Below are 27213 nucleotides of genomic sequence, written 5' to 3'. Positions count from 1 at the left end.
ATGTGAAACAGAAGACGTAGCCCAGGGATCACTGCAGTGGCTAAGCTTGTCACAAGTATACAGAAGTGACCTAAGGTCTGGAAAGTGCCAGCACGCTCTGGCAATGATAACAGATGCTTTCATGGAAAAAGCAGAGTACTCACCTATAAAATAATTGAGGTCACATGTATGTATATGGCTTTGCCCCTCAGCTACTTTACATGTGTTATGCACATACAGTTGTCATTGTGATATGTCATACACTAGAAAAATCAAAACCCACTCCACATTGACCAACAGTGTCACACACAGTTAGCAAGTGCAGGATTCAAACTCTTACATGACGTGCTATACACATTACTGGGATTTCACCTTCCCACAGGTATATTTGTAGGATGGTGACATCATCAGACTTGGCAAAGATGAGTATATCACTTTTAAGGGTTGTGAGTAGTCTCCAGAAATGTTGCTTCTTCCCCGGGGAAACACACACACAAATGCACAGTTGGCAAGTGTAGGATTCAAATCCCTACCTAACTACATTATGATACTACAGCAGTACGCATTTACATGATGCGCTATACACATTACTGGGATTTCACCTTCCCACAGGTGTATTTGTAGGATGGTGACATCATCAGACTTGACAAAGGTGAGTATATAACTTTTAAGTGGTGTGAGTAGCCTCCAAAACGGTTGCTCTCTCCCCAGGGAGAGACAGGCACACACATACACAGTTGGCAAGTGTGGGGTTCTTAATCCAAATGAAGTACTTCTTTACACTTCAGCAAGCAATATGGAGTTACAGGGTGCAATACAGACATTACTCACTGACAGTTTGCCCAAAGGTTTTTTTCACATTTGCTAACCTCAGCAGGCTTATCATACTAGGTGTATTGTGAGTGTATTGCATGCCTAGGCCATGACCATATCCTATATGGGTTAATGCACCACATGCTGGCACACACAGGGTCAAACCGGTGGCTATGCTCTGTCAACCCAATACTGGACAATACAGTCAAGAGGAGTAGGGTCATACAAGCACAACACCAACAGATTCACATAGACCTACAATATAAGCACCAGCAAAACACACACATAAATACACATTACCATACACGGAGAATACAAATATTAATCAGAAAAGGAGAGAGTGTCCTCCTAAGCAGACAAGCAAGCAACATGCACCTCCAAGCACGTCAAAAAACACATAATACACCAAAGCAGTGTGCCTCACAACAGGGCCTAAGGCAAAACAACATACCCAACACACTAGTAATAGGTGACTCCATAGTCAGGCACACAGATGTTCCACTCACTAGGCTGGACAAGGGGAAGGTTACTGTCAGTTGTCTGTCAGATTCTATGATCCACCACATAACACAAGCACTAAGATCACTCCAGAACAGGTACATATATGACGCGGTCTTTGTGCATGTCAGTGTGAATGTTCTGTGACATACCTCCCAGGACAACATAACAAGAGATATATAGTAGCTGCATGATCATGTAGCCAGGCTGGTATGACCCTGACCTTGAGTAGCATCTTATCTTCACCTACATGATACTGCAATATAATAGAAAGATGATAAACTTCAACAATTGGCTGAGCTTCTGGTGTCATTCAAAGGGTATCCAGTCTCTGTCTGCCTGGGATGACATGATAGACATGCCTCGTTGCTTCGCTAGAAATGGTTTGCACCTGTCCCCCCTATGCTTCTAAATACTGCTTTCCCCATATTACCTTTTTTAGGCAAAGCTCAAAGGTTCATATGTTCATAGGTAGGTACTAGGCTATCGGCCCTGGGAACTATACAAGCCCAGCCTAAAAAGATACCCTGGCTTTTGCAACCCAAGAAAATTATTTTCCTGTGCCACTGTTGAACAGAGCCACAGAGATGATCCCCAGGGTGAATTTCCTATTTCCCATCCAATCATCAAGAGTTTTCTTGAAGAGTGCTAATGAGGAGCTTGTTTTTTATATATAGGTAGTTTATTCCGGAGTATGGGAAGTTTCTGGGACAGGAATCTATCCCTCCTGCATGTTCTGTTTATTGTGGTGACAAGGTTTAGGTCCCTAGAGCATGTAGCTTGGAGGGATTGGGATTTCTTTAAGTGGAGCATGTCCAACAGCTCTGGGTTTGACATAGCTTTGTATGTTAGGCAGAGATCAACTCTGAGTAGGTGATATGCGACGGAGTAAAGCTGGATTTTTTTTTAGATGGTCTGTGTAGGGCATCTGTTTGAGGCCGGTAATCCTCTTTGTGAGGTATTTCTGTGGCCTTTCCAGTTGTTGTAGATGTCTTGTGAGGTACATACCAAAAGGGGCATTGTACTCTATAATGGGTCTAATGAGTGATGAGTAGAGGGGAACAATGACCTCTTTTTTTCTGGATGAGAAACCTTTTGTGATGAGGTGTGCCATGTAGATGGATTTCCTGACTACTGTGGCGATGTGATTATCAAAGGAGAGACTAATGTCCACCTGTGTCCCAAGGTCTCTTATCACACTTTCGGTGTTAAGTATACTACCGCCTATGTTGTAGTTCGTGGGTACAGAGTTTTTACCAAAGGGGATGACAATGCACTTTTTGGCATTGAACTTGAGGCCATGGCTTTGACACCAAGCATCTGTCTCAGTGAGGCCCTTTTGTATGATGTCCACATCATTAAGAGTTTCGATTATGGCTCCTAGTTTGCAGTCATCTACGAACTTCATTAGCCAAAGACCTTCTGTGTTAGCCTGTACTTCAGAGAAGTAGATACCAAACAGGAGAGGACCCAGGACTGAACCCTGTGGTACTCCACTTGTCACTGGTCTGAAGTCGGATTTGGAGTCTGCTACTTTCACAGTGTAGGTTCTGTCAGTGAGCCAGTTGGCAACCCATCTTGTGACATAGGGATTTATACCTAGTTTAGTGAGTTTATCTATAATTCCAGAGTGGGAAATGGTGTCGAAAGCCTTGGCAAGATCTAGATAGGCTGTGTGAACCACTTTACCCTTGTCTACAGCTTTGGTGACTGCTTCAAAGAAGTCTATCAGGTTTAGGAGACATGATCTGCCTTTTACAAACCCGAACTGGGTGGGGTCCAGAGTTTGGAGATTACCAATGTCTTTGTTTATAAGTTCCATGATGATACGTTCCATGGCCTTGCAGAGCAGGCTCATCAGGCTACTGGGGCGGTAGTTGCCAGGGTCCGTGGTGACTCCCCCTTTGTGGAGTGTGATAACCTTCACTGTGTGCCATTCAACAGGCACAAAGCCTGAGGTGAGGCTATGATTGAACATGGTACTTAGGTGGGGTGCCAGTTTGTTCTGTAGTTTGTGTAGATTGCAGCCTGGGATGTTGTCTGGTCCCATGGATGCTGTGTTCCTGGCTTTGGAGAGTGTGGTTTTTACCTGTGCAGCTGTGATTACAGGAACTTTGCATTTTTCTGGTATAGAGATGGGCTCTTTAATGGGTGAGAGGGGGGTAAAGTTAACACTGAACCTATCTGCCAGGATGTTGGCAATATCAGTTTGGTCTGTATATTTAGTGCCATTGTGCTGTAGCTCAGAGCAGATCTGAGTGTTGCCATTGAGATTCTTGACATAGCTATAGAATGCTTTGTGATTGTCTTTATAATTAGTAGTGATTTTGTTTTCGTAAGTAGCTTTGGAGGATTTTATTAGGGATCACAGCTTCTTACTGAGGCTGACCAGGGAGCACCTACACTCATGGGATTTTACTCTCTTTTGCAGCAGTTTCTTCCTTCTGTTGTACAATTTGTTTATGGCAGGGGACCACCAGATTGGCTTCCTTATTTTGGAGGATTGCATCTTGGTTCTGTTTGGGATAGCACAATCCATGCACTCATCTAAGTGCTTATAAAGTGCAATTGTGTAGGATTCAGTAGTTGTAACTGTGTTGTCCATCTGCATGGGTGCCATGAGGTTCACCACTTCTGTCTTAAGAAGCATGAAGTTGGCTTTGGAGAAATTTTTTTATCATGGTTTCCTTAATGGGGAGTGGGTCAGAATGTGGATATCTAGGGTAATTAGCTTATGGTCAGATCGGACCAATGAGGTGTTGACTTCAGGGGTGGAACACCGGTCACTCAGGACAAACCAAACCCTTTAACCAACACAAATAACCACAAAGTGAGCTAAATGCTACTCATTGCCAGAAGTCTCAGCCTCCAAATGCCACACTCCAGGCACTTCTCAGTATGGAGAATATTGATATCTGTGCAGTAACAGAAACCTAGTTCAAGGCTCCAGAGATCACACCAGCACTACCAGGATACTACTCATTCCATACCTTCCAGCATCATAACCTGGTTCATAGCACATAGGGCGGGGATGTATCTATATTCATCTAGGATACCTACACCTCTCTCTACATCCTCTCTACAGGATATGTACCCATAGAATGTTGCACAGCAACGTTCTTCCCACTCCACAGGGGTGGGGCCACAACAGACCTTTGGCATTCCCGATCTATGAGCCTGACAAGTATGATCTGCAAGGCAATGGAGCCAAGCATAATGGAAGTCAACAATAAAGACATTGGGAACCTTCACACGGTTGAGCACACCCAGTTTGGCTTCGTCAAATGCAGATCATGCCTCCTGAACTGGGTGGATATCTTTGAGACAGTTATCCAGGCTACAGATGATTGAAAGGAGCTCCACACAGCCTACCTATATCTTGCTAAGGCCTTTGGCACCATTCCCCAGTCAGGTATCATAGGTGAACTCACCAACCTGTACATAAATCCATACATCACAAGATGGATTGCAAACTGGCTCACAGATAGATCCCACAAATTAAGAGTTGCTGGCTACATGTTAGACTCTAAACCGGTAATAACTGGTGTCCCCCAGGGTTCATTCATGGGGCCCCTCCTGTTTGGTATATACTTCTCAGAAGTACATGCCAACAGAGGAGGGTTGTGGTTGACTAAGTTTGCTGGGAACTGTAAAGTGTTTGCCATAATAGATTCCCCAGATGACACAAATATTCTCCAGAAGGGACTCTGTGAGACAGATGTGTGGTGTCAGAATCATGGCCTCAAGCTCAATGCGAAAGAATGCATAGTAATCCCCTTTGGGGAAAACAAAGTACCCACAAACTACCACATAGGTGTTACCCCTTAAAATATGGCAAGGTAATAAGGGATCTGGGGACACAAGTAGATAGTCATCTTTCCTTTGACAACCATGTTGCCAAAGTGATTAGGAAATCCTATGTGGCCTACCTAATCAACAAAGGGTTTGCATCAGGATCAAAAGAGGTAGTGGTGGCCCTCTACTCTTAAGTCATCAGACCCATCATTGAGTACACTGCACCATTTTGGATGTACTCGACTAGGCATATCCAGCAGCTGGAGAGACCACAGAGGTACCTCACCAAGAGGATTACTGGCCTTAAACAGTTGTGTTATGCAACACAACTTGAAAAACTAAATCTGTTCTCTGTTGCGTATCGCCTACTCAGAGGCAAACTCTGTCTAACATTCAGAGCAATGTCCAACACATAATTGTTGAACATGCTCCATCTAAGGAAAACAAAATTGAGTTGCACTACACACTCCAGGGATATGAACCTCATCACAACAATGAATACAACATGCTGGTGGGATAGAGTACCATCCCAGAGACTTGCCTTATTGTGGAACAGAGTCCCAATGTACATTAGACAGAGCCCCTTGCTGACACTCTTCAATAGGAACCTTGATGAGTGGATGGGAAACAGACAATTCATGCCAGGGATCACATCAGCAGCCCGACTAGAAAGGGGCTTAGGATACTAACTATTAGAACTAGGGCTTAGGAGACTGACCAATGGGGTGGTGAAAGCTGCACAACTTGTCTAGGCTAATATATGCCTTTGTGAAGATAGTCTACTACATACCTATGAACCTATGTGACAGGTAGATGTGTACTTCATTGTACAGTCATGTTGTGCAGCAGGCACATGCACCACATACACTGTAATGCTTACAGATACTGATAGCTATTATGTACAGTGGGTGAGGTGCACCTCATGTCTTTTGTGCCATTGGGATGTGTGCTGGGTGGGACAGTCCTGGATGGCTCCCTGCCATGGTCACCCTATTACACACATCTCTGCCCATCCATCTTTGGCTTATTATACTGTGTTCCCCCTACATATATAGGTACATAGGTATGTAATAGGCTATCTGCCTGAAGGCATATTTTAGTATGGCCAGAGTGTGCAGCTATCACCACACCTGGGGCTAGTTCACCATGCCTCTGTGTAGTAGAGCTGATGAAGTGATCCATAGTGTGACAGTTCAGTTTCACATACACTCATCAAGGCTCCTCTGGAAGAGTGTCAGTGAGGGACTCAGCTTAATGTAGGTTGGGAGCCTGTTCCAAAGCAAGGGAAGTCTGTGAGTTAGTAATGTATCCCTCCAGCATGTTCTGTTTATTGTTGTGATGATTATATCCCTAGAGCATGTGGCACAGTGAGCTTGGGTTTACTTCAGATAGACCATGTACATCAGTTCTGCATTGGAGATGAACCTGTCTGTTGGGCAGAGATCACCTGAGTAGACAGTATGCAGCAGAGTAAAGATTGAGTTATTCAGTCTTGTTGCATGGGGCAACTGTTTGTGGCCAGTAATCCTCTTGTTGAGGTACTTCAGTGGTCTTTCCAGGTGCTGAAGGTGCCTCATCAGATTCATCGCAGGTGTGAAGTGGTACTTTCTGATAGGTCTGATGACTGATGAGTAGAGGGAACCTCCTTTGACCTACATGCAACAACTTTGGCAATTTGTGGGAACACATAGCAGGATTTTCTAACCACTTTGTGAATGTGTTTCTGAAAGTAGAGATGACTATCCACATGTGTCCATAGATCCTTTATTATTACCTCCATATTTAGGGTGTTGGCACCTATATGGTATTTGTATGACATATCTCGGGCCATAATTTTGACACCACATCTGTCTGACTGAGACCCTTTTTAAGGATGTCTCTGTTGTCCCAAACATCGATTATGACAACCTTTTTGCAGTCATCCATAAACTTTACTAACCATAGCCCTCATGTGTTTGACTGTACTTCTGAATAGTATACACCAGACAGGAGGGGTCCCAGGACTGAGCCATGGGGGACAGCAGTTGTTACCAGCTTACAGTCCAACAGGGAGACCACAATTCTTACCTTGTGGGATCTATCTGTGCCCCAATTGGCAATCCATCAGATGACATACGTGTTTATGCACAGGTTGTTGATTTTGTGGATACGACATGTGTGTGAGATGTTGGAAAAGGGCTTTTCAAGGTCTATGTAGGCCGTGTGGAGCACATTTCATTGACGTATGTCCTGGGTAACTGCCTTGAAAGCTGTCTAGCAGGTTTAGGGACCATGATCTGCCCCTTACCAAACCAAAATGGGTAGGGTTAGGTGTTTGTATGTTCCCAATAGCTCTGTTTATGAGTTCCATAATGATGGAATCCATGGCCTTACAGATCAGGCTTATTAGGCTTATAAGACAATAATTCCCATGGTCTGTTGTGCACCAACACTTGTGGAGTATGCCAAACATTGCTGTAACCCATTCAACAGTTTCATATCCTGTACAGAGGGTGAGTCTCAACAGACTGTTCAGGTGCAGGATCTGTTTGTTTTGGAGTTCACATATGACACAACCAAGGACACCATGTCATCCCATAGACCCTGTGTTTTTAGGTTTGGATAGAGCTGTTTAACCATTATATATGTGATGTCTAGGTTTTCACAATCTCCAGGTATGGTAATGGGCCCTTTTGTCAGTGAGAGGGGGGTAAATATGTATGAACCTGTCTGACATGATATTGTCAATGTCAGTCATGTACATGTATTCATTTACACTTTGCACTAATTCAGAACATATATGAGTTTACATAGCTAAAGAAAGCTTCATGGTTCTCAATGGAATCTTTGGCAATATTTTTGTCAGAGCTTGTCTTGGATAATGTTAGGAGTGCTCATTGTTTCTTGATGATACTGATTGGAGATTTATTGATCTTCTTTGGATTTTAACTTTCTTTGAACAACTTAAGTACTTGTATTACATAGTTTGATTATAACAGGGGGTCCAATATATTATATGGGTATGTTTTCCTATCACTGTGTGCGCAAGGCAGGATTGGTGAATAGTGACATGTGTTTGAAGTAAGAACTGCAGCTGCCAGATATGTGTGGCCCACTGCTGTACTCAGACATGGCCTAAGTGTGTGAGCATGCCCAGTATGACCTTTCAGTATGTTGATGACTGACATTTGCTTCGTTTGTTTAAGTGTGTGAGCATGCCCAGTATGACCTTTCAGTATGTTGCTGACTGAAATTTTCTAAATCTGTTTAAGTGTGTGAGCATGCCCACTATGGGCATATATATATGTTATATGTGTCTGAAAATTCAAGTTGTTTTTTATTTCAGGGCTCACCTTTGTGTTGTACATCGACAGGAAGCACGCTGTGCCTGCAGGGCTTCCATGAGTCGATTTGCATAGACTTATCAACATTTCAACATACAGGGGGGGCAGCTATTATTTGTACATTTCTACCCAGGGGGGCACACCTGATTGGTACTGTGGGTGTACATAGGATCAGGGGTACACCTGACACTTATACACATTTGCTAAGCCTGCACTGCTATGTCACATACTCCATTTCAGTCTGTAATGTTGCCTATCGTACTGGCTTGAGGCATACCACTGTACTTCAGACCTTATTCCAATTACATGCATATTAGTTTGTGACTTCATAGCCTACCCAACCCACATCACACTGTCCAGCCTGCTGTTATCTGTCTGCATAGGCATGGGGGGAGGTTACCCATATGCCTCTTCAGAGGGCATGATACAGCATTTGTTTGCATTTGCGTTTGTCTAAAATTGTCCTGCTGGTTATGACTGTTAGGTATGTTACTCCCCCCCCCCCCAAATGGTATGTGTGAGTGACTTAAGTTGTGTCTGTGCCAGTGAAATGCTATCATGGCTTAGTGGCTCAGTACTGTGACTATAGTGCACAGTATCCTGAGTTTGAGCCCTGTCACTGCTTTTTATTTTCCTGCTGGGCAGACCTGACTGGTTAAGGAACAGTAAAGCAGGTGTGAGCTTGTTTACCCTACTTTGCCCGGTGTTCCCCAACTTTGCTCAACGTTGCTGAACGTTTCCCACGTTGCCCGATGTTGTGCTGGTTAGCGCGGTGCGCAGCTATGCGCAATTGTATTTAAATATGCTCAATACTGGTAAAATGCGCTTTGCAGTGCTTTATATTGCTTAAAATAGGGCACTCATGCCTCAGGTCGTGCTGCAGGGCTGCTTATGTCAGATGCACATAGTACACTCCCTATACATATTTGAAAACAGGTAGTGTCAAGTTAGGCATCCCTTTTACTGTATGTGCGAGTCAGAGAGAGGTGTCATTTCCAGGGTTCCTACTGAGTCAGTGTATGTGCTATGCGTTGCCTCTTTGCCAAGGCCAGGGCATACTGGGCATGCCTCCTTCTGCCTACTGGGGCAGGCTCAGGTTGTTCCTCCTCTGAGTCACGCTGTGCCTGTGCAGGCCTTGGCAATGGTGGGGGGCTGTTTGGCCTTGCTCCATGCTGTTCCTGTAGCAGCTGTTTCCGCAGGATCATATTGTGTAGCATGGCACATACCATAACAATCTGGGTACATGTAGTTGGTGAGTACTGCAAGGCTACACCAGATGTGTCCAGTTACTGGAACCGTGACTTGAGCATCCCAAACACATGCTCAATTATGTTTCTTGTTTGTGCGTGTGCCTTGTTATGGAGTTCTTGTTCAGGTGTGTGTGCATTTCTGATGGGTGTCATCGGCCATGGCTCCAGTGCGTATCCAGCATCCCCCATCAGAGATGTCCCCATTGGAAAATCTCTGGTACAGCTGCGTCAGATGCCAGATGTGGGAATCGTGATAGCTTCCAGGGCAGCCAGCACACACATTCATTATTATGCTCTGGGCATCTGACACGACCTGGCAGTTGATGGAGGAGAAGCCCTTGCGGTTGATGTAGACCCTACCCTGCTCACCAGGTGGTGCTTTGATGCATATGTGCGTGCAGTCTATTGCACCCACTACCTCAGGGTATTCTGCTATTTGGTGGAAAAGACACATATTGCTGGCCAATATGTGCGTGCAGTCTATTGCACCCACTACCTCAGGGTATTCTGCTATTTGGTGGAAAAGACACATATTGCTGGCCAATGCCTCACGGGAATTGAGGAAATATACGTGGTCACCGACATGTGCTGACATGGCATCCAGGAACTGGTGGAGTACCCTGGATGCTGATGCTTGTGAAATCCTCATCATATCACCAGTTGGTCTTTGGAAGGTACCTGTAGCTAGTATTCTTAGGCCAACACATATCTTGGTATCCACTGGGATGGGTTCCCCTCTGTTGTTTCTGTGTGTGAGGCGTGGCCTGCACAGCTCAACAATTTGCTGTAGGAGGTCTCTGTCCACCCTATAGTGCTCCACTATCTACAGCTCATTTAGCCCCTGGTAGGTTGCCCTGGGTCTGTACACTCTTCTCCGTCTCCTCACTGTGGGTTGCTCAGCAGCATTCACAACATCACCACCCTCAGCACCTTGCACATGTTGGTTTATGATAGCAAGAGCAGCCACTAACATTTTGTCTCACTTAAGCTTTTTAAGCTTTCCCTCTTTGTATACTGCAGTGTTGCAGAGTTCTTGAGAAAAAACAGGGGAGAATGGTGCTTGCAGAGTTTAAAGTGCTGGGCTAGTCTGCTGCCTGTGTAATTGGCTGATTTGGATATATTTCACCTGGCAGCTCTGCTAGTTCTCCTTGGTTAACCTCCTACTACTTCTTTTCCTTCCTTTTGCCTTTCTGTTTCCGCCCGGGGGGAAGCGCCACGCAAACAAATGCACACGCGCTCACGCAACTCAGGGCAAACACAAGCCACTGTGCTCCAATTAGCTTACAGCCTGTCTGACACCCCCCCCTCATGATGTCGCCTATACTCTACTCTTCTACTCACCTACTCCTACTCTTACACTCTTGGGACATGCCTCACATGCTAGGGAAATTTGGGATTCACTATCCTTATCCTCATTTGCATAGGATTGCCTAGTAATGCATGGTTATATCTCTCACACTGAGCTTCCCCCCCTTAGCAACCACTAGTCAGTGGCCATGTTGCCTTTAGCCTGCCATTCACCTGCATGGCAGAATAAGCTTTTTAGTGAAAATGCCTGTTTTTGGCTTATTTTTAATTATTTTCTTGTTTTTATAAGCGCCGCACATTTGCACGGTGCTGCATTATGCTTAAACATCGGAGATCGGGGAAAAAATAAAGTTCAATTTTTTATATTTTTAAACATTTTAAAATGCCAATGACCTTATATTTGGCCATTGGCATGCTTCCACAACTGTATGCATCCTTTATTTGGAGCTGTCATAGCTCCGTTTAGCTATTTGCAGAAATGTACTCCGTTACCAACGGAGTACATTTCTGCAGCTAACACTAATCTTCCACGGATAGGTTAGTGTTTCCTGGATCGCAGATTTACCTCATTTGCATGGCTTTCTCCAGCAAATGAAGTAATTTGCATACCATGACGCTGTCCGTGCAAGAGTAGCTTTAGCAGCTCTCGTGCACGCCCCTGCTGGCTGTTCCTGGATCGCACGGCAGACATATTGCCAGCGTGAGCTCCTACACTCTTCTTGCACTCCATGCAAGCTTTCGTAAATCTGGGGGACCATTAAGTGTGGACATTGCAAAGCATGTGAATACATAAAAACTATAGATGAATTTAAGCATCCAGTATCAGGACTGATGTATCATTTTAGGGGATATGTGACTTGCAACAGCAAGAATATTGTTTATATTGCTATTTGTGAGTCTTGCCCTGCCTTCTATATTGGCAAAATAAACAGAGCATTTAAAGAAGGAATTCTTCATCACCTATCAGATATAAGAAATAATGTTCAAACAAATGCTTTGTCATGTCATATTAGCAAAAACTGTACGCATATTTTCAAGTTCATGGCACTTGAACAAGTACAAGAGAATAAGAGAAGTGGGGATATGTGTAATAAAACCAAAATAGTGGTAACCAAATGGATCATTAAGCTAAGAGCTGATCACTCTCCTGGGCTAAATGGGGTGGCACCACTGAAGCTGATTTTAAAAGAATGATGCCTGTTGAAACCTTTATGATTGGCTGAAAAGAGATGTTTGTCTAGTGACTACATGATGATTGGAGAGAAGGGAGGCTTGACTGTAACCTCCCTTTGACTGGATTACTGAGAGAATGAAGGAGTTACTTGGATTGTGAGCTAAGATTGGCTGCTGTTGGCTTATCAAGCATAGTGACTGGTGAACTGAATAGGATCTGAATAGTATCTGAAGAAGGCTCAGTTCTGTTTTGTTTGTTTTAATCTCTAGAGAATTGAGTAAATTCTGTATGTTTTAATAAAAGTTTTTTATATATTTTAAAGTGTGACTTATGATCTGTGGTGGTACATCCACAATCTACCTGGTCTATTACTTGTTTTATGTGGCACTACCTTCAGTAACATGCAGGTTTTGCTTTTCCCTCTAAACTCTCCAAATTAGGTATCTCACCCCCAACCTTACACTGGTTTTCTAACTATCTTACCAATAGGCAGCAGTCAACTAAATGGCAACATTCCTTCTCTCCCTTCCTCAGTACAGCTACAGGTGTACCCCAGAGATCTATATTAGGTTTCTCCTATTCAGTATATTTGTCAACAACTTCCTTATCACTCTTACCCATGGTACTGTTATCCAATACGCAGATGATGCTACTATAATCTGAACTGCTAAATCAGTCTCTGAGCTGCAATGTCTTACTCAAGAAGCCTTTACTTCAACTGAAACTTGGATGTCAAGGAACCATTTCACTCTAAACCCCAATAAAACAATCTCTTAATATTCACCTCCCAAAAAAAACCCTCGTAACAAGATTGAATTCTCTGTTCACTCCCAAAACAACATTATCATTGAAGTCATCCCTAGCACCAAACTGTTAGGTAGGGTTGTTACCCCTCCATTTTTTTTCAGATTATCCAGAAATCAAATTGATTCTCCAGTAGTCTGGAAAACACTGTACAAACTCCAGTATTCCATTTCAGAAAAGGAAACAGACTACCGGAGTTTGTAAATCGGCTGATTTACTATGTGTTTTTACAGAAAAGCAGGCATTAGGAATGGAAAAAGTGGGAGTTCCCCACCAGGTGATACTGTCACAGTGACGTCATGAAATGGGCAGAGTGTGGGCAGGAGACAGGGTGAGGATGGGTGGGGTTACTGGTGATCTGAGGGGTGTGGCCTTACTCCAGTTTTAGCCACAACGAAAGGTGGCAACCGTATTGCTAGGTGTCATCATTGATGATAATCTAACATTTGACCTTCATATCCACTGTAACATGAAAAAAAATGCATCAAAAACTAGGTCTCCTTTATAGGCAAAGCTATTTTCTTGACTTCTATGCAAAAAAGTCTCTAGCTTTATCATTCCTGCACCCATCTCTTTTATATGGTGCCCCTATCCTCACCAGTATTCCATCCTCTCTGAAAACTAAACTTGACTCTTACTACAATAAGGTTGCCAAATTTGTAACAAATGCAGAATTTTCAGTCCACACTGTTCCTCTCTGTATCAACCAATCTGGGTCAAACTTCCTCACTTATCTACAATTAACTACTACCCATAGACTTATTTACAAACTGACAAACTGCCCCTCTCCCTCTTCTATATTGAGCATGTATCATCCTAACTGACCTCTTAGATCTGACAACAAAATGTTGCTGACAGTTGATAAACCTAATTTCTCAGATGGCCAGATGTTGTATTCTTTTACTGTCTCAATGCTATGGAACAATCTCCCACCTTTGATCAGAACAATTAGCAATCCTGCTTCCTTTAAAAAATCCCTCAGACTGCATCTCTCTTCTCTCTGGCTGTGCACCTGCACTTTAACAACACACCCCAAAACTTGACTTCCTCCATTATAATTTTGCTTTATTCCATCTAAATACTTGTATAGCTTCTCCATATTCTCTTCCGTAACTAACACCTTATGCTCTTACTATGTCTTCTATATCCCAGCTTTTACACTACAAGTCTCCAATAATTCTTAGCCTTAATCTGATGCTCTTCACTGCTAATAATATTACATATATAGATATGTTTTATGAATGTATACAATTTCTAGTTCTATGCTCATACTATGGATGTAAACAATCTGCACTGTTATTATCAAATCGATTTCCATGCACTGCAGCTGTATATAGACTGTACTGTGTGTGATATTTCTTATGTATGTATTTTAATGTATGTGTGATATTTTCTATGTATGTATTTTAATGTATGTGGAACTTTTCTTCCCGGGCATCCATTGAAAATGGGCTCATCTAGGGCCAGTGGACTTTCCTGATAAACAAATGCAATAACCAAATAAATAAATAAATCTATAGATACAGGTGACAGGCTATGGGTGTAGCTACAGGCTGCCATTCCTGTCCTCCATGTTTATCACATTGACAGATGATGATGCTATGGGCCATATAATGCTTCAGATTTTGTAGCAATATGCAAAGTGAATAAATGTGAGGTCCCAAGGGAAGCCAAAACTCTGAATAGCTTATATCACACTCTTTTTGCATGCAGTTTCCTGTGGATTTGGTAAAATGAAAGAAAAGTGTGTGCCCATGAGATTAAAAGAATTAAAGTTGTTTCCTTTGAAGAGTGAGAATTCCATAAACATAAGGTTAGAATAAGAGCGATCATACTACTTGAAGGATTTGAGGCATTTTTCATAAATAAAACCTGACTTTTTAAGAGATATAATTTTATATATGTAAAAAGTCAGCATTGTGACTGACTTGTAACTGCCTTTACTGTCATTGATAAATTCGAAGTCAACCCAGGTTGCAAAGCTTTTTGCTTGGATTTTTCTTTGACACATTTCTTGTTTTGCTTTCCTATATTTTTATTTTCTAACACCAAACACTACAGAGAGAAACAGAAAAAAAGTGCAGAACCGCTTAAAATATCGCACATATATGAAGCCCACAGTACCTTAGTTGAAGAGATTATGAGCAGTTTTATGTATGAAAAAGTACTAAATAAAGTGCCTTTGTACGACTTCTCCATTATAGATGCTGTTTGGTCCTAAATTATATCAGCGAACAATATTAGCTGAATTTGACTGACTTGCCCTTTTGGCTGATAGCTATACAGAGGCGTGTTCATTTCTCCTTCTACTACATAATGTCCCGAATATAAAAAAAAAAATCTAACATACGAAATCATGAAAAATCAAGCCAACCCAGCATAAATTATCATTCTTATATAATAAATAGAGGGTTACAAAAATAAATATTTTTATTCTGGAAGAATATTTTTCTTTTACTTATCATGCAACAATTGTGATATTGGTTAGCAAATGATGACAAGTCTTCTTTATTCCTCTGGGTAGCATACTTGTAAGTAGAAAGAGAACTTACAGGAACGTACTAAAACCCTACATTTCTGTGTTCGTAAATCTATCCATAGAAGAAACTGGTCTTTGAGCATGAAATATGATTCTTCTTTGTAAATATCAAATTTACAGTGCATTAGCAATCTAAAGATAAAAAGCCTGTGTTAGAACAGATTTTTTCATTTGTAATACACCGCAGCATTTTTACTGTTTCTCAGTGTTATTAATGCAGGCATCTTATAGGTTGTAAATCACTGTGTGCCAAGGTGAATAATAGGTTTTACAATGACTTATGCAGCTTCTGGAGGTATCTGATAATGCATTCCGAGTAACACTTATGTCAAAGGAATGGGAAATAGTACATATCTTGCTAAAATTTTCAGCATTTCCTATAGCAAGTTGCATTGTGTTACTTAATTTTTCAGATACTATTTTACTTTTCTTTTTCATTAAAAAGGTATTGTTATTACGAAGAGATTAAATGTAGTAAAGACCTGCTATCTGCTTGGTGTGTAGCACTCTGAAGCTCTAGATCTTGGTATCAAAATCAATTGACAACAGCTTCAGTGGCAGCTATATACCATATTTTTGGAACTTCTTCGTGAATGTACATCACTATCTATTTTGAGAGGAGAAAAAATATTTTTTCCTACTATTTCCCTCTGTGTCTTTCAAAGAAATTGTGCATGTGTTTGCATGTGTGTATACACAACTAGCTAACATGTTGCATGGTCATCTTTTAATCAAATGCTGGTTTAATTGTTTGCTGCTATAGTTTACTTGGTTAATGTTGGCTATAACAGCTTAATGGAGTTTTTAAAGTTGTTGGAATTGTGTGATTTTGGAGATAGTGCGTTTAAATCAGGTAGTGTGGGGGCAAAGCCCCTGTGCTAAACTACAGTTTGCATGTTATATAGGATGTATGTGTGTGTGTGTGTGTGTGTGTGTGTGTGTGTGTGTGTGTGTGTGTGTGTGTGTGTGTGTGTGTGTGTGTGTGTGTGTGTGTGTGTGTGTGATGTGTGGATTATTGTTGTTGTTTTGGTTAGTTTATTACAGTTTTATAGGTTCATAGGTGTGTACTAGGCTAATAGCCTTGGGGCCTTTACAAGCCTTGCCATAGGATTACCCTGGCATCGTGCCACCCAGCCTTAGTTCCCAGTGCCTCTGTCGAGTAGAACCACTGGAGTTATCCTCGGGGTGAATTTTCTATTTCCCATCCACTCATCAAGATTTCTCTTGAAGAGGGTTAGCGAGGTGCTCTGCTTGACATGTATGGGAAGTCTATTCCATAGCATGGCCAGTCTCTGGGTTATGAATCTGTTCTTCAAGTATGTTCTGTTGATTTTAGTAATGAGGTTGAGGTCTCTAGAGTGTGTGGTGTGAAGGGATTGGGATTTCCTTAGCTGTAGCATTTCTAACAGAGCTGGGTCAGGCATGGCTTTGTAAATCAAGCAGAGATCGCCTCTAAGTAGGCGATATGAGACAGAGAATAGTTGGAGTATTTTGAGTCTGTCCATATAGGACAACTGTTTAAGGCCTAGGATCCTCTTTGTGAGGTACTTTTGTGGCCTCTCCAGTTGTTATAGGTGTCTAGTGAGGTACATGTCAAATGGGGCATTGTACTCGATGATTGGCCTAATGAGGGAAGAGTAGAGGGAGACAATAACCTTTTTCTTCCTGGATGCAAAACCCTTAGTAATGAGATGTGCCACATGGAAGGACTTTCTGACCACAGTGGCAATGTGGTGATCAAAAGGGAGGTTGTTGTCAACCTGTGTTCCCAGATATCTTATAACTCCTTTGGTGTTCACTAGACTACCATCAATGTGGTAATTGGGTTTTTCCCAAAGGGGATGACGACACATTTTTTGGCATTGAGCTTAAAGCCATGGTTCTGACACCAGTCATTGGTCTCAGTGAGGCTATTCTGCAGGATGTCAACATTACTTGGGGAGTTAATAATAGTTCCCAACTTGAATCGTCTGCAAACTTTGTCAGCCAGTGTCCCTTTGTGTTGGCTTGGACTTCAAAGAAGTTGATACCAAACAGAAGAGGACCTAAGACCGAACCCTGTGGGATGCAATTCGAGACTAGCTGGCAGTCTGACTTGGAGTCAGCTACTTTCACACTGTGGGTTCTATCTGTGAGCATGTTTGCAACCCACCTAGTGATATAGGGGTTGATGCCTTTCTTAGTGAGTTTTTCTATGATTCCTGAGTGGGGAATGGTATCAAAAGCATTGGACAGATAAAGGTAGGCTGTATGAACCACCTTGCCTTCATCAACAGCTCTGGAGACTGACTCAAAGAAGTCGACCAAGTTGAGCAGGCATGATTTACCCTTCATAAAACCAAACTATGTGGGATCCAGAGTTTGGAGATTCCCTATATCCTTGTTTACAAGGTCCATGATGATGCGTTCCATAGCTTTGCATATCAGACTCATCAGACTAATGGTCGATAGTTCCCAGGGTCTGTAGTCGCTCCTCCTTTGTGGAGAGGGATGACTGTAGCAGTGCGCCATTTGTTAGGGACAAAGCCTGAGGTGAGGCTGTGATTGAACAGGGCACACAGGTGAGGTGCCAGTTCACCCTGTAGTTCATGTAGAAGACAGCCAGGGATATTGTCAGGTCCCATAGAAGCTGTATTCTTGGCCTTGTACAGTGCTGTTTTAATTTGTACAGCAGTAATACTGGGTGCCTGGCAATCTACTGATATCATGTTTGGTCCTTTTGGGGGGGGGGGTTAAAGTTGGCATTGAATTTGTCGGCCAGTACATTGGCAATATCTGTTGGCTCGGTATAGGAAGTACCATTGTGCAGTAGCTCAGAGCAAATCTGGGGATTGCCGTGGAGATTCTTTACATAACTATAGAAGCCCTTGTGGTTGCCTTTACTATCTGCAGCAATCCTGTCTTCGTAGCTAGCTTTAGAGGATTTGATGAGGGATCTCAACTTTTTGCTGAGGCTGATAAGGGTGTTTTTCCAGTCTTGGGACTTCACCTTATTCTGCATCAGTTTCCTCCTTCTGTTGTAGAGTTTGTTTATGGCAGGGGACCACCAGATTTGCTTTTTTTTTTTTGGAATATTGGGTATGGCGAGATCCATGCATTTGTGTATGTGTTCGTAGAGTGCATTGGTGTATGATTCAGCGGTTATGCAACTATTCTCCATTTGCATGGGTGCTGTGAAGTTAGCCACCTCTATTTCTAGGAGCCCAAAGTTAGCTTTGGAGAAGTTTTTCATGGTGGTTATCTTTGTGGGGGGAGGGATTGTGGATTTCCAAGGTGATTAGTTTGTGGTCGGATCTAACCAGGGAGGAGCTGATTATTGGTGTAGAGCAATGGTCGCCCATGTTAGTAATGACCATGTCAAGGATGTTGCTACCTCTAGTGGGGGTAAGAACAAGCTGGCCAGGGCACTGGAATTAATGAACTCCAGGAAATGTTGGGCAAGTATATTCGTACATGAGTAGTTTTCCCAGTTAATGGAGATGTAGTTGAAGTCGCCTAGTATGAGAGTGTTAGGTTGTACCCTAATATTCTCCAGGGTGCTTAGGAACATGAAGTGAGTGTCCTGGGACATGGTTTGGGGCCTATTGACCTAAATCGCTGTCTTACCCAATGTTAGCTGCACCTGAAGTATCTCTGATGCATTATGTTAGGAAGCCAATAACTTGTTTTGGTTATTTAGATCACTAAAGGCTTCTTAAATTTTATTTACAATTTGCTGTGCTTGTGTTAACATGTGCATATGTCCCTGTTTTATAGTAGCATTTTAGGCAGGCTTAGATGTATACTGATGTTTGTGCGGGCGATGAAGTGTATTCCGTCACCTACACAAACTGTGTATTTCCTCAATGTATTTCTTCAGTAGTGTACATTCTGGCAGTGTGCTTATTTATGTTTAAAAATATCTTTGTGTTTGTATGTATGTTTTATATAGATTTGTATATATATATATATATATATATATATATATATATGTTAATAAAGATTAGTTAGATGCTTGACAGTTGGGGTGATCCTAGTCTTGATCTGTTCTTTCTTACATCAGTGATTATTCTTCCAGCCACCAAAATCCAGAATCTCCTTCACCAGCATCATAGCTCTCAACCACTACATACATACATATAAATAACTAAATAAATAAATATATATATATATATATATATATATATATATATATATATATATATATATATATAAAATTCAAAGCTATCTACTAAGATGGACTAGAACTTACATAAAAATAAAAAAACCTCTATTTACACACAGGCAAACTTAGAAACTTGCTAACTACTTCAGTTAGTCAACTAAAATGGAACAGAACAGTAATTTGGTTTTCAATCAGTCTTTATATAGCAATAGCAAAGAAGCCTTATGCTTCTGAGATTAAATGTGTGTTCAAGTTAATATTAATAAATATTGCACAACATTTGAGCACTTTTGTTTGTTTCATGGTTACAGGTTGAACTTCTTTATTTATTGGTTCTTTATTTGTTTGCCTTAGTTTACTGGAACGTCTGACTGGGCAAAGCCTCTTTAACAGATGCCCTGAGAAAAAAGTTCCAGTGGTTAATATAAGTATAGATTAATAATAATAATGAATACAACGGAATATAAGAGAAAAGAAAATAATCACAGATTAACATAAAATACTGCACGATTAAAAGAATACAGGGTACAATTAAAGGAGATATATGCCCTTGATATGAGCAGCAGTATCCATCTGGTGTGCTAGCAAAAGAGCTAACAGAAACATGTTAATTAGGATTACAATATTGGTCTTCTAAACTCAAAAGGATTGCTAGAATAACCGGTTTCACATTAGCATGCATGTTCTGAAGGATATAGCTTCTAAACCTCAAATGTCTGATGTTATGTAATGACTTCAGTCCTCAGTGATTTAACAGAAACCTACATTTTTATGAGGGACAAACCAAAACTATGAGGCAAAAGTCTGGACATCCTGCAAAATTCTGGGCAGTTGAGAGGTATGACCAGCATCCTTAGTGTATCAAAAATCTTGAAGTGTAACCTGACCAGAAAGCAAGTTTAAACAATGCCATGACTTTTGTTCAATAAATGGTTGAATGTTACTTGAAGCCTATGAGGGCACGTTATCTGTTTAGCAATTAATTTATCTCAGCAACAATTTATCTGCTTTAATTACTGTTTCCTGAGGTCAGATCTACATTACATTATTTTTCATGTTTTAAATTATTTTATTACTTGAATTGCATTAGGGAATCCATGAACTGTGAAAAACTGTACTGGGAATGGGGAAGGGAAACTGTACAGTGAGCCATGCAGCTTTTCATATCCAGAGTAAAATGAAGAACTTCCTATATCAGTTTTAAGGATACAGGTGCAGATGAAATCATATTTATTGTACACAACAGTCCTATCATAATTAAAAAAATTAAAAGATAAACATCTTGGAACTTCTGATATGATGACTAGCTAACAGGGCACTTGAACTGGGATATTTGTAGTCACACTGGTCCATTTCCTTAAACATGTAACATTAAAAACCTTGGAATATCAACTGAACAGCATTACATCTATGGATGGTGCACCGGATACCAAAAAGCCCTACCTCTACTAACCTGGAGATCAATTTAAAGAAAGCTGTTTAAAACACAAAAGTTGTAGCCAGATAGTATGAGTCAGAAAACCAGGACAATGCCGAATGTTAGAGATAACTTAAACCACAGTGGAATAATGCAGATATTATTAGGGTGTTGTTACATTTTTAGGATACATATCAAAGGCACCACAAAGATATTTACAACCTGCTTTCAATACACAGAAAAAATAAATAAATAAACAAATAAATAAATAAATACATTTTGAAGACTACAGCAACTGATTATGAGGTGAAGACAGAAGAGCTTGATATATAGGAATAAAACCATGACTTTAGTAACATTCATGCTTCTGAACCTCACTGTTTTCAAAATAATAGCAGGAAACAATCAAGAAGCATAGCTGAGAGTCCAAAATTGCTCCTACAAAGTGATGACATAAAGCATAAATGTGTCCTCTCAGGAGAGGCATGACCTATAAAGTTAGGTTTTATGGCTTAAATGTTAAACCCACAGATGCAGCAATTAAAGCAATCTGATAAAGGAATTCCATCATCCACCCAGCACATTTCAAAGAAAAACTCAAACTTCATTTACTTAACTCCAAAAGTTGCCCCTGCCATACCCCAACTTAACTTCCCCTCTTACATACCTTTACCAATCCCTCCCCTTTCACTCAAGTACGCAAACAGGCCAATACTTACATACTTACTAAACTCTATTCAAACCATTACTGCTAGAAAAAAAATGATGTATATATGCATATAAATTGTTACTCTGTAAAAACATGATGTGTACAGCCCTTGTGCATGCATTACTGCTTTGTATATTTAACTTTTTTGTCTAACTGATTTTTTGTCATACTTTTGAGTCAAATGTTTTAATTTCTGTAAACTGTTTTCTGTATTGGAGCTTTTCTCCTCGGGTCTCCACTAAAAATGGGCCACAAGCCCAGCTGGACCAACCCAGTTAACAATTGTCAATAAATAAAATAAAATAAATACATATTTTGATATGAGCATCACAGTTAAGGCTTCTGCACTTCTCACAGCTAAAAACCTAAAAGCACTACCTTCCAATATGCAACATGTAACTCAGACTCTGCATATATAAACTGACAAAAAACATAACATCATTTATTTTTAATAAATTGCAAACAAACAAAATAACAGTCTGACCACCAAGGCTGATGACATATAATCCAAAACAAGCAACAATAGTATAAGTTTCAAAAACAATTTTAATGCCACAGGATAAGCACTTTCACGTAATGTACTTCTTCAGATCCTACAGAGACAAACTGAAAAACCGGTAACATTTAAAATACAAGAAACCAATCAAGAAACACAACCAATTAACGATGTAATCGACAAGCCTTCAATGCAGGCTTTAAAGGTATAGTAAGATTTAATCCATGCATTATGTGCCTGCAGTGTTGCTATCCATTTCATTTCCAGACATTCAGTTTTGTTGACATCCCCTCCCCTTAAATTATCCTTTAAAATCTCCAGGACAGTAAACTTAAAAGTGTGCCCATTATTACTGCTAATATTCTTATAGAGAGCATTAAGGCTGTTCATCCTCCTAATATCCCCTAAATGTTGTAAAACCCTTTTTGTTAGCTTCTTGTTCATCTTGCCTACATAGAATGAATCACATTCTATGCAACTGGCTAGATAGACTAAATTAGTAGACTTACAATCAGCATATAAATTGAACATGTAGCTTTTATTTGTAGTCGGATAAATGAAAGTATTAGCACAGGACATGTGACTATATGCTTTACACAATCTACAGGGAAACATACCCATCATAGCTGTTCTACAGCTCCACTTTCTAAAAGGTTTGTAACAAAGTTGTCTTCTAAGTGATAGATTATTTCTATAAATAAAACTGGGTGTGCCCCCTACTATTGCTTGCATCATCTTATCCGATCACAAGATTGATCAATTCTGCCTTATAACCTCACTGACTGACTGTATATTGCTACTGAATTTTAGTGAAAAACCACAGCTGGGGTCTATTAGTGATATATCTCTAAGCAGTCAACCCAACCCTATATACATCTACCAGTAGTGTTACTCAAGTCAACTGCTTCTTTTAATTTATCATTCATATCAGTCAACCTATACCTCCTATTCACAAATTCACTAGCTAACACATCATTTGCTCACTTGTAATCATGATCTCCAGTATGTAGCTGAGAGACATGTAAAAACTGTCCTTTTAAAACATTTTTAGGTACTTACATATTATCGCAACCAGATTTTTGACAGCAATACCAGCTGGTTGACGATCAGGCAATATGCTCGTTAATGTTTTCAAAATGTTAAATACTGTGCTTTCTGTAACAGTTCAGGTTGTTTTTGGGAGTGTTATCACTGAAAAGCAAAAAAAAACATAATGTGGTTGTTTCTTTATGCACTTGACTGCCAGCATGTCAGTTACTGTAAGTCTGCCCGCTGAACGTTCCTTTTTTCGTGGCAGCAAAAGCGATGACTGCTAACATATTGCAGCATATTCCCTTGCCCAGAACTGTTTTTAAAGGTTGACAGTTCCCATGCCAGCTGAAAAGGGGGTAAAATGCAGCTGACAGTTCCCACTCCAGCCAAAAAAGGGGGAGAAAGCAATATCTACAGATGTGATACTTTTACCAGTAAAACACTCATACACTCCCGGGGCCAACACAGCATGTGCAGGATTGAAAGAGAAAGATAACAGGATGCATTTCTGTTCTTTCGCAACCAAGTCCCACAAAAAGCCACAACATTTTCATCACATACCGCTCAGGTCATCTCAACTCCCATTTCCAGGACAGTACAATATGGCATGTATGTTGAAATAATTGTACATTACAATTTTTTTACGATATGTGCTGGCCTGAGAAAGAACCACGCAGCAGGCGGACTTGAAAGAAGAGAAATGCTGCCAGTGAAGTGTGGAAAGAATGATGAACAGTATGTTTTTTTAAATTTTATTGCCATCACTACAGAAAAGACAATGTTTGGGTATAAGGACACATGTTACACTACATTTCACCAACATTAATGACACTATTTCAAGATCTTTATGCGGTTTTCACAACCACAAATATCTGATTGAGATAATACGTAAGTACCCATTTTTAAATATTCTATTTGGATATATACTATGTCTAGAAAGAAGACTATTTTTCCTACATTCTTTTCTAAACATTGACGTGTCAATACATCCATCTTCTCTACATACTAAAGTAGTGTCCAGGGAATCAATATGTTCAGTAGAGAAATTCATTGTGAACCTAAAACATGAACTACTTCCTTCTAAATATTTCACAAAATCACATAACAACTGCTGTGTGCCATGCCATAAAATAATAATGTTGCCAACAAAATGCTTGTAGTATATGAGATAATCCCTAAAAGCATGTTCTGAAAAAACATTAGCCTCCCAGTCAGCCAGCACCAAGTTGGCATAACTGTTCACACAGGGTGTGCCCATGGCAACACCCTGCTTCTGTGAATAAAACTTGCCATCAAATATAAAAACATTATGGTGCAAAATCTAATGCAATAAAATACAAATTAATTCAATTAATTCATGTGACAAACTACTAAAGCCATTAAAAAAAGAATGTATAGAATCAATTCCAAATTTATTCAGTATTATAGTAAATAAAGTATTAATATCCAATGTGACAAATATAAAATTCCTATGAATTTCATCTAAACCTTGCATACATTCCCCACAAGTCTACAATACATAAAAGGAGGATCAATCCACCTCTACGACCTATCGTAGCATGGCAGGGTTTGGTCACCGAATCGTTGTCCATTTTTGTTGAACAACAACTGAAACTGTATTTGAAGTAGGTTCCAGCTGTAATAAGACACATGAAAGGTTTCCTTCCGACTTTTGGGGAATGTATGCTCAATCATTATTTCTCACCTTGTGTTCTACCCTCTGCTTGCTTCCCTTTTCATTTCAGCTTTAAGCTTCCATTTCCAACCTGTAATCTGGTCATAAAATAGATAAACACAGCACACACATACCCACAAATGACTTCTAAGGAAAATCATCTTTCTGTGGTCATAGATTGCATGATAGGTCACAGAGAGCATGCTTATTAAAGTGTATAACCAAAGGGACATAACACATCAATCCATGTGGTAAAAATGAAGTCAAATCCTTGTCATGCTCTATGATCTTGCCATCAGTTGCGCCAATCAACTAAGTGTCATTGAGTGTCACCATGCATATCTGAAATGAAGACAAACTAACACCTTTATTCTAACTGCTTTGATGGCTCAGTGTTCTCATTATTACTATTAGTACTGTGGGTGGGGGGCTTGACTTTAAAGCCATTTATTCATCATTTGAGCAGTCCTGTATATGAGGCACATTTAGTGTCACATAGAATGTTTCACAAGAGGGTATTAGGTACATGGAGCAGAGGAGCTGTGTTAATAACCAATCAGAGTTGGCAGCAATATTGTTTTTGATATATGTAGAGGGACTGGGTCCCCAGAACCATTAGATAAGTTAAGTCAACATCTTGTATTAAGTGCATATTGAAAAGAGTTGTTTGAAGGGGAGATCTACTGATGTCTAACACTGGACACTTGCCCCTGAGCCGGGACTAGTAAGGGTAAGACATATGATGTGACCTGAATAGGTATACCTTGTTAAACAGGGATGTACATAACACCGCCAATGTCCGAGAGACTCATGCAGTTTATGTCCACAAAAGAAAGAAGAAAAAAGTCTTGTACTTATCCTGAATAAAAAAAAAATCAACTAGACAATCTCTTAATAAAATAGAACATATGGGCTCAGAGAATCAGTTAATGTAACATTTGTGCTGTCATTCTTCAGGGGACAGCTAAGATTCATAAAATAAGAGTGTTCAGCAGATATTCATTTGGAATGCTGCCTTTTTGGTCTATAGAGGATGCCTTTATAACATACTGTAATAGGGTAACCTTATAGAGTGCCAATATTTTGTCTAGAATTGGAAATGTGCATCCAGATTTTCCAAACAGGACTCTTGTCCTTGGATGTACTATATTAAAAATACTGTGCACAGAGAAGAAACAAAGAATCAAGAAAAAAATTAAACTAAACATAAGTAATATCACAAAATGGATGAGCAGTATACTTATAAATGCATCAGTCAGTCATACTCAATGAATATGGCTGACTCCAGTCAACTTGCTTGGCTTGGCTTGATCATAATTGGTTATATACATAGGTAACATAATCAGGTAGTTGGATAAAATGCCTATGAACAACATGACTCTTTCTCCTAGTACAGTGAGACACTTGGCTTTCAGGCTGAAAATTAGCAAAGCCTAATACTTAGAGGCAATCATTGTCTACCCAGGGACAGAAACAATGGAGTGATGACATAAAACAATATTGTTAGTGTGACGATGTGAGGTATTGCCATCTGTACCAGGGAAAATAGGGCACTGCATGTGTAACATATGCCAGCATAAATAGCTAGACTGGAGTTTTGTAAATAATTTTGTGTCATTTGACTATCACAGTGACTTGTACAGATGCTTGTGTTAAAAATGTTATCAACAGTGTTATTATAAATGATTAAATGTTTATGTTTTAACAAATAATTCTGGAAGGGAAGGGAATAGTAAAAGTTTTTGAATTTGTTCTATAGCTTTCAGATACTGCAACAAATTTTAGCAAAGCTCTAAGTGTGTATTATACCAGATTCAGGTGAACAAATGTGATGTAATTCCATAACCAGCACTGAAAGGATGGAACTATCACAGCAGCATGTTTTTTTTTTTGTTTTCTTTGGAAACTGATATAAAAGATATATGGTAGTTATCACAGTCAGTTGTTCAGTTTAATCTGTTAGAAGTCCATCACCTTGCCTTGTGGAAGTAAGCATCTCAGCATCTAATATTGCCTTGCTGTATTAATTAAGTTAGCTAGGAACCAGTTATTCTTTAGACAGTCAAGAAATACAGTGAGATTAGTTGAGTACTGTTTTTCTGCATCTCCACCTGTGTTATTTTTATTTCTCCTGTGAATGAAACTCTGATGTTTATTATATTTAGATATTTAGTATTTTCATGTTTTCTACTTTATTATTTATTTATTATTAAATATTTTTATACCTTTCATTGTGGCTGGTCTTTTACAGAATATT

The sequence above is a fragment of the Protopterus annectens genome, chromosome 6.part0 (assembly GCF_019279795.1).
Source record: "Protopterus annectens isolate FY-2018-M chromosome 6.part0, PAN1.0, whole genome shotgun sequence".
NCBI lineage: Eukaryota > Metazoa > Chordata > Ceratodontiformes > Protopteridae > Protopterus > Protopterus annectens.
Note: the sequence above shows the minus strand (reverse complement) of the source record.